The sequence below is a fragment of the Carcharodon carcharias genome, chromosome 31 (assembly GCF_017639515.1).
Source record: "Carcharodon carcharias isolate sCarCar2 chromosome 31, sCarCar2.pri, whole genome shotgun sequence".
In the NCBI taxonomy this organism is placed as follows: Eukaryota; Metazoa; Chordata; class Chondrichthyes; order Lamniformes; family Lamnidae; genus Carcharodon; species Carcharodon carcharias.
The window spans coordinates 8,435,007-8,444,232 of record NC_054497.1 but is presented as its reverse complement, the minus strand read 5'-3'; positions in this window follow the sequence as shown (position 1 = coordinate 8,444,232).

The window sequence follows — 9,226 nt, the reverse complement described above, 5'->3', positions numbered from 1 at the left end:
CAGAGAAGGTTTACTAGACTAATACCAGGAATGGGCGGGTTGTCTTATGAGGAAAGGCTTGGACAGGTATCCACTGGAATTTAGAAGAGTAAGAGGTGACTTACTTGAAACCTTTCAGATCCTGAGGGGTTTTGACAGGGTGGATGTGGAGAGGGTGTTTCCTCTTGTGGGACAATCTAAAACTAAGGGGTCACTGTTTCAAAATAAGGGGTCGCTCATTTAAGACAGAGATGAGGAGGAATTATTTTCTCTCAGAGGGTTGTGAGTCTTTGTAACTCTCTTCCTCAAAAGGCAGTGGAAGCAGAATATTTTTAAGGCAGAGCTAGATAGATTCTTGATTAACAAGGAGATGAAAGGTTATCAGGGGTAGGCAGGAATGTGGGGTTGAGGTAACAATCAGGTCAGCCATGATCTTACTGAATGGTGGAGCAGGCTCGAGGGGCCGAGTGGCCTACTCCTGCTCCGAATTCGTATGTTCCCGAAAACAGGCAACACGGGGATCTCGCAAGACCCCTATCAACTCTGTGAAATTTCACCCCATGTGTCTATAATTCTAAGTTAGTGAACAATTCAGATAAAATATTTTGTCAAGGGGGCTTGGATCATCAAAAGAGCCAGACACCACCATTTGTTAAAAAATGTACTGGATGGTTCTGTGCTCCATCTGATATTTTTTTTCGAGAATGTGTTTAATCAGGCAAATTATATTTTTTGCCTGATTGCTTGGTTCAGCTGATCTTACCTCAGGCAATGGGAGAAACATGAATATTAAAGAAAGAAAGACTTACATTTACATAGCACCTTTCACAACCCCAGGATGTCCCAAAACAGGCAATGAAGCACTTTTGAAGTGTAGTCACTGTTGTGATGTAGGAAACCGGGCAGCTAATTTGCGCACAGCAAGCTCCCACGATCAGCAATGTGCTAATGACCAGAAGATTCTCTCTTTAGTGATGTTGATCGAGGACACCGGAGTGAATTCTTCTTCAAAATGGTTGCCAGAGGACCTTTTACATCCACCTGAGAAGGCAAATGGGGCCTTGGTTCAATGCCTCATCTGAAAGGCAGCACATCCAATAGTGCAGCACTCTCTCACTACTGCAGTGAAGTGTCAGTCCCCCATTTAAGGAGAGGCTAAATCAACCAGGATTCCTTCTCATTATCTCCAGGTGAATGTCTAAGAATGAGAGGCGATCTTATTGAGACATATAAGATTCTGAGGGGGTTGACAGGTTAGACACTGAGAGGATGTTTCCCCTCGTGGGGGAAGCTAGAACTCGGGGACACAGTTTCAAGATAAGGTGGAGATGAGGAAGAATTTCTTCTCTCACAGCATCGTTAACCTGTGGAAGTCTCTTCCACAGAGAGCACTGAATATATTCAGGGCTGAGTTAGGAAAAATGTTGATGGACAAGGGAGCCGAGGGATTAAGGGGGCTGCAGGAAGGAAAGTGGAGTTAAGGTCACAGTCAGATCAGCCATGACCTTATTGAAAGGTGGTGCATGCTTGGGGGTTCAAATGGCCTACTCGTGCTCCTTATGATCTTATAATCTATCCAGTGAGGCCATCCACTTGGTGCTATGGGACAACCAGGTTAGGAAGTAGAAAGGTGGCCTAGGTTCCAGCCCCACTCGCCTTCCTACGACAAGTATGGGGGAGCCAGGTGAGAATCGAACTGGGGAGGGCCTTTGGGTGTTTCACGGTCAGATATTCTGGTCACCCTTACAGGTGAAACATTACAGTCGAAGAAGAACTGCTGACTGAGGTGGTGGAGGCCCCACTACTGCTTGTGATTCAAAGGCCCAAGAGAGAGAACAAGAAGCAGAGGGAAGAGGAAGAGATCATTGAGATAGGAGACTAATTAACATGGAGCAGCAGGATATGAGGGACAGGAAGAGGAATAATCAAAGGATATGCGTGAAGATGTTTCATCATAACCTGAGGTGGTGACAATAAGCAAAGCTGTTGCAGTACACCTTTCCACGATGGCAAAAGACTCACTCTCAAATTCCCCTCAACCTACAGGGAAAGCTGATTCATTTTAAACCACGGGATTGCTTCGATCAGAGATGGTCCTTGTGCAGATCCTGTCCACGGCCACAAAGGGAAGTCCAGCTGAATGTTCTGAAGAGGGGACTACAACAATGCGCTGCACTGATTAGGCCCCTGTACATCCCAAGGTGCTTAACAGCCACATCCTCGAATTAAATCTGGCACCGAGCCACGTAAAGAGACACTGAGTCGGGTGAACAAAAGTTTGGTCAAAGAGGTAGGTTTTAAGGAGCATCTTAAGGGTGGAGCGAGGGGTGGAGAATTTCATGCTTAGGCAGCTGAAGACACAATGGAAATTGGGGATACACAAGAGGCCAGAATTGGAGGAGAATCACAGAAATCTCAGAGGCCTCTGTTTCAAAGAAGAGCAAGGAGGTTCTCCCTGACGCCCTGGACTAATATTTACCCCTCAAACCAAACATCACAGAAACAGAGGATCACATTGTTATTTGTGGGATCTTGCCATGTGCAAACTGGCTGCCATTTTCCCTACATTATGACTGAACGCCGGAAGTAATTCTTTGGTTGCAAAGCACACTGGGGCATCTTTTGCTTTGTAGAAATGCAAGACTGTCCAATTATTTGTGGAAAATTAGGAAGGAGAAAATAATTCAACAGTAAATATGTTCAACAGCAAAAAAACTGTCATTCTGCAAATTTTTGTTGGGACTGTCACTTAGCAACATTTGCCAGTTAGATGGAGGTCACTTTAATTGGGAACATGGTAAAGAATCAGCTGGTGATCTCCCAGGGCTGCTTCTGTTTAATATGCGCACTGGGAATAAGTCATGCAGCGATGCACCAGCTGTTTGAACTTCTCCAGGTCTGTAGACAGAGAAGCTGTGCACAGGACACCATCAGTAAGCATGCAGAGTCAGTCAGAGTGGGAGGTGCACATGGCAAGCAGCACCCATGGGTGCCCCCACCTCTACCCTCCCATTCACACATTGAATTCTACCAATTCCACAAACTAGCATATGAACAAAAAAAAAGGATCATAGGCACCAGCCCCATGAATAAATTTGCTGTCCAGTCAAGTGGCACAAATATTCTGACCGATAATAATGCAGCCAAAAGTCCAATTCGAAATGTTGTACCTAGCAATGGTATGGCTGCCACGAAGGAAGGAGGCAATATGCCTTTGGAAACCTCATCATTGCCTTGCCCGACATCTGGAGGCACCAACCCCATAAAACTAAAGCGAGCACTTGCAAAAGATGGAGCGAGAGATGCACCAGTAAGTTTTAAAATTTACCGTTTTTAGCAGATGTAACAGGACAAGCAGACATATTAGATGTGATTTTGTGATTGGGTAGAACTTGTTGAACAACCCTGAGTGCGCTAATGACTACACTAACAACCAATTTATGATAATCAGTCGAGCTCGTGGCATAGCTCATTTACACTCGCTAGAAGTGACATACATTCATACGCAGGGACCCGTTCTCTGCAAACAAAAGGAATATGTTCAAGCCTTGTGCCTCTTTTGAATCACCCGGGAGCTTGGGGAAACTATAGTTTCTCATTGCTTTCTCCATGGTAACACCTCGGCTAATCAGAGTCGAATTGCCAACCAATCAGCACCCTTTTCTCATTTTTTTTTTCTTTACTGTTTCATGGGATGTAGGCATTGCTGGCAAAGCCAGCATTTGTTACCCATCCCTAACTGCCCTTCAACTGAATGGCTTGTTAGGCCATTTCAGAGGGCTGTCAAGAGTCAACCACATTGCTGTGGATCTGGAGTCACATGTAGGCCAGACCTGGTAAGAACAGCCGAATTCCTTCCCTAAAGGACATTAGTGAACCAGATGGGTAGTATAAATTCAGCAGGTCTGGCAGCATCTGTGGAGAGGAATACAGTTAACATTTCAAATGCATATGACTCTTCAACAGAACTAAGTAAAAATAGAAGAGAGGTGAAATATAAGCTGGTTTAAGGGGGGTGTGGGACAAGTAGAGCTGGATAGAGGGTCAGTGATCGGTGGAGATAGCCAAAAGGTGTCATAGACAAAAGGACAAAGAGGTGTTGAAGGTGGTGATATTATCTAAGGAATGTGTTAATTAAGGGTAGAAAGCAGGACAAGCAAGGTACAGATAGCCCTAGTGGGGATGGGGTGGGGTGAAGGAATCAAAAAAGGCTAAAAGGTAGAGTTAAAACAATGGATGGAAATACATTCAAAAATAATGGAAATAGTTGGGAAAAGAAAACTCTATATAAATTATTGGAAAAAAAGGGGGGGGATCAGAAAGGGGGTGGGAATAGAGGAGAGTTAATGATCTAAAATTGTTGAACTCAATATTCAGTCCGGAAGGCTGTAAAGTCCCTAGTCGGAAGATGAGGTGCTGTTCCTCCAGTTTGCATTGAGCTTCACTGGAACAATGCAGCAGGCCGAGGACAGACATGTGGGCATGAGAGCAGGGTGGAGTGTTAAAATGGCAAGCGACAGGGAGGTCTGGGTAACGCTTGTGGACAGACCGAAGGTGTTCTGCAAAGCGGTCACCCAGTCTGCGTTTAGTCACTCCAATGTAGAGGAAACCACATTGGGAGCAACGAATGCAGTCGACTAAATTGAGGGACGTGCAAGTGAAATGCTGCTTCACTTGATAGGCGTATTTGGGCCCTTGGACAATGAGGAGAGGGGAAGTAAAGGGGCAGGTGTTGCACCTTCTGTAGTTGCATGGGAAGGTGCCGTGGGAAGCGGTTGAGGTTTAGGGGGTGATGGAGGAGTTGGCCAGGGTGTCCCGGAGGGAACGATCCCTGCAGCATTCCCAGGGATGCCACAAACAGCTCCCAGCTCCCACAAACAGCAATGTGACTGTGATAGTTAAGGGCTTCATATTGGCCAGGACACCAGAGAACTCCCTCAGCTCTTCTTCAGAGTACTGTAGTGGAATCTTTTACATCAACCTGAGAGGGGCCTTGGCTTAATGGCTCTTCGGAAAGAAGGCACTGCTGACAGTGCGGCACTCCCCCAGCGATGCAGTGGGAATTTCAGCCTAGTTAATGTGCCCCAGCCCTGGATTGGAGACTGAGAGATGGCCACAGACCTGTTTTCAGGAGCCCAGGGATAATTTCTCCTCTGTTCCTTATGCCAGCTTTAAAAATAGATTCTTCTGTGTAGCAAATACTCACTGCTCCATTGAGCTGAAGGATAGAGACTGAGCCGAGAAGAAAGAGCTTAAGGTTGCTGTATACAAGGGATCCCCAGGAAATCAAACTGAATCAGAATAAACAACAAGGCAAATAGAGTCACTGTGCTTGAGTGAGCTAAGCCAAAATGGGTTTCTTTTTGGAAAACAACTGTCCAAAGATTGAGGGACATCTAAGCTGATATTTAAGAAAGAGGGAGAAAGACTACAGAGAAATGAAACACTTGCTGCTCCACTGAACTCTTGAGAAAACAGCTTTCAGTTAAGATGCCCAAATACAGAATCATTTTCAGTGGGTGACTGAAGGAGATTCTTTCATTGGAAAGGAAATAAAGCGTCTCTGTGATAAATCATCATAGTGGTGTAGGGGGGAGTGAAAGTAAGAAAAAAAATAAAGAAAAACCCAACCTTTAGGCCGCAATTTTCCCAAGCACTTTACAGCCAATTAAGCACTTTCTGAAGTGTAGTCACTCTTGTAAGATACGCACCAGCCAATTTGTGCACAGCAAGATCCCACAAACAGCAGTGAGACAATCTGATAATCCCTTCTCAGTGATGTCAGTTGAGGGATTAACATTGGCCAGGACACCGGGGAGAACTCCCATGGTTGTCCTTCTGAATAGTGGCCAAGGGATCTTTTACCTTGGCCCGAGAGGGCAGACAGGACCTCAGTTTCAGGGCCCGTCTGAAAGAAGGCATCTCTGACAGTTCATCTCTCCCTCAGCACTGCACTCAGGGTATGGGACTAGATTTTGTGGCCGATTTAAATTGGAACTTCAGCTCACACTTTACTGACCCCAAGGCTACCAATTGAAAGCTGGCTAAGATTTACCAAAATTTCTGACAGGGTACAAGGACACATGTGTCTCTGAGAAACAGGATGAGAAGGGGTTAATAATTTTCGTTGTCCAGTTTTGGAGATATGGGTTGATAGGGATGTATGGTTCATGGCCTATTGCCTCAGGTCTTTCAGTAAGTAAGGGCTGGCTGTTAGACTTGGGAAGAATCTCAGCAGAGCCTAATCTTGCTCAGCTCAACTCACATTCATAAGCACAACCTAAGATCATAAGAAATAGGTAGAGAAGTAGGCCCCCTAGCCCTTCAAGCCTACTCATCATTCAATAAAATCATAGCTGATTTGATCGTAGCCACAACTCAACTTTCTTGCCTGCACCCCCATAACCCTTGCTCAGCCAAGAGAGCCCTGACATCTGTTATGCTTGTTGAAACAGTTGCATCCCAGGGAAAACATTGTTTGATTGACAGCTCAGGCTCTCTGAACTCTGCTGTCAATTTCACAATATTAATTTACACAAGGTTAAGTGGTTTCAAGGGTTTGTGGTTTTTGTTATTATTACTGCACTTTAAAGGGTCTGGATGATTGACACTTTTATTGCTTTCTAAGTGAAATGACTTTTTTTCAACATAGTAGAAAGTTATGAATGAATTACTTTATAAAGTTTTTTTTTACACATGCCACTGTCACTATAGTGTTCATTGATTCTAGACAGTGTATAGTGGGTCGACCGGCATGGAAGTGCCATAACTTGGCATGGGGGCATGAGGGCTATAGGGGGTGGGTGGAAGGGCAGAGCTTGGCATGGGGTGGCAGAACAAGGGCCTTTTCAACTTACCCTTTAAAAGGACCCCTCATGCAGACCAATGTTCACGACTCCTCTGAGGAGCCGTGAACCACGACCCTTTAAAAACCTGGCCTGATTCCATGACTATTGCGGAGGAATAGGAGGTACCTGACTCCGCAGTGAAGATGTTCCAGGTGCGGGCTCCTGACAGGAACCAGCCTGCGCCCTTTAAAGGCGATCCCAAAAATCCGACAGCCGGGAATTGGGTCGGGAACCCCGGAATCGGGACCGGCCATTTTTAACGGGCTCCCAATCTGGAGTGAGTGAAAATTCAGGCCGATGTTTCCACTTCTGAGAGAAACCAAAAACCAGGGGCCATAAATATAAGTAGCCACTAATAAGTCCAAGAAACTTCTTTATCCAAGAGAGTGGTGAGAATGTGGAACTCGCTACCGCATTCTACATGTGGGGGCAAATGGCTTAGACGTATTTAAGGGGAGGCTAGATAAGCACATGAGGGAGAAGGGAATAGAAAGATATGCTGATGGGTGAGATAAATAGGGGTGGGAGGAGGCTCGTGTGGAGTCGGAACAACAGCATGGATTATTTGGGCCAAATGGTCTGTTTCTTTGCTGTAAGTTCGACATAATTCCACGCAGTTTTATGTTGCTGGATTGGAGGTGGAGTCAATTCATGCAGAGAAAGGGTTAATGTGTAGGGACAGTGTGATAGGGTTTATCATTTGAAACAGGAATGTGGATAAGAGAGGGAGAGGGCATTCCGATGTCATCATATCCCTCAAGAGAGTGGCCACTCCAACATATCGGGGTCCTGAGAGAGTTCATTCTTTATATTGATGGAGGAGCTTTCTCTTCACACTGAGAGGGAAAAATGAAATGAGAATAAAGGTTCATTAATTATATGAATGCCACTTGGAAATCTCGAAGAAGAGCGAGAAAATGGATTAATCATGAAAAACTGTCCTCACCAGAGAGTGAAAGAAATGGCTGAGGAGAATTATGAGAAACATTGATGTATAAACAGCTAGAGAAACAACGAAGGAGGGGATAGGAGATGGAGCGAGTGAGTGAAGCTGGGATGGAGAGACAAGAGGAAAGCCAGAGGGAGAGAGAAGAGAGGGGAAAGGCAGAATGTGTGAGAGAGAAGGGGAAAGACAGATAGAAAGAGGAGGGGAAGGGAAAGGCAGAGAAAGAGAAAAAAGGGAAAAGAGAGAGAGAGAAGGGGAGGGAGAGGGGAGGGGAAAGTCAGAGAGAGCAGGGGAAGAAGCAGAAGTTGAAGATAGAGTGCGAGGACAGGAAAACAGAGATGAAACAGGAGAACATTTGGAACAGGAGTAGGCTATTCAGCCCCTCAGTCCTGCTCGTCTGATGTAGTCACAGTGAAACCCAGAGGAAAGTTCCTGCAATTTGATTTCCTCTTTCTCGTTCATATCGAAGTCTCGTGTATATTCTTTGCGCACACTCCCCCAGGATTCACCTTTGAGGGGGAGGGGGAGGGTGGAGAGGGGGCCTGAGTTGGTTGCTAATTGCACTCAGTGCACACGCTCCGCATTTTAGTCCTTGCTGGTAATCCCACTTTTGGACATACCACATCAAAGCTGTGTGTAGGTGGGCTGAGATATATTTGGGAGCTGAGTGTTATGTGAAAATGAAAGAACTGATGAGAAATGCATTCTCCTTTTTTTAAACACTGTTCATATGAGCTTCATTTTCTCTTGCAGGGATGAGAAGTAGAGGGGCCACCTTCACGGTGACTTCTAACTGTGAGGACAATTAGTCACTGCTTTGAGCATCTTGCATGTTCTTCCCGAATACCAGTGGAGCTGGGATTTGAAGGCAGTCTCACAAGAGCTCTCTGAGGATTTATCTCGGTGTTCCACAATAAACAGCGCGCAGAAACTGCAGGCGAGCTCGGGGTTGGCGACGGGATTTCACTTTGTGGATTTTTGGGACTTCGAGTCACCTCTGGTGGTGAAAATTCAAGCGTCATCCCAAATCCTTGGGGGAAACTAAGACCATGGGAATGAATTCTGCTCACCCGTGCCGAGACAACAAGGGAGGGAGGGTAACCGGGGAGCTCGTGACGCGGAACCGCAGTCCGCAGTAAGGCCTCACCATCCTCCGGGGCCCGGAACACTCCGCAACCTCTGATCCAGGAAGGGGAAACGGTTGGCTGTTTTTCCTACCCAGTCCAGCAGTGAAGAGGGAAGAACTCCCCCAGCAAATCTTTTGAGGCTTGTTCAGCCCAAGGATTTGGCCAATGCCATGCACAACTGGGGCTTATATTTTGACCAATCCCCAGTGAGTTTTTCTGCTTCACCGTCAAGAAAGGAGCTGGCTTTCCCAAGCTGAGATCTGCAGACTCAACCACTAAGGATCAAGGATTGAAACTTTCAAAGCAATTCACCCCCGACCCCTTCC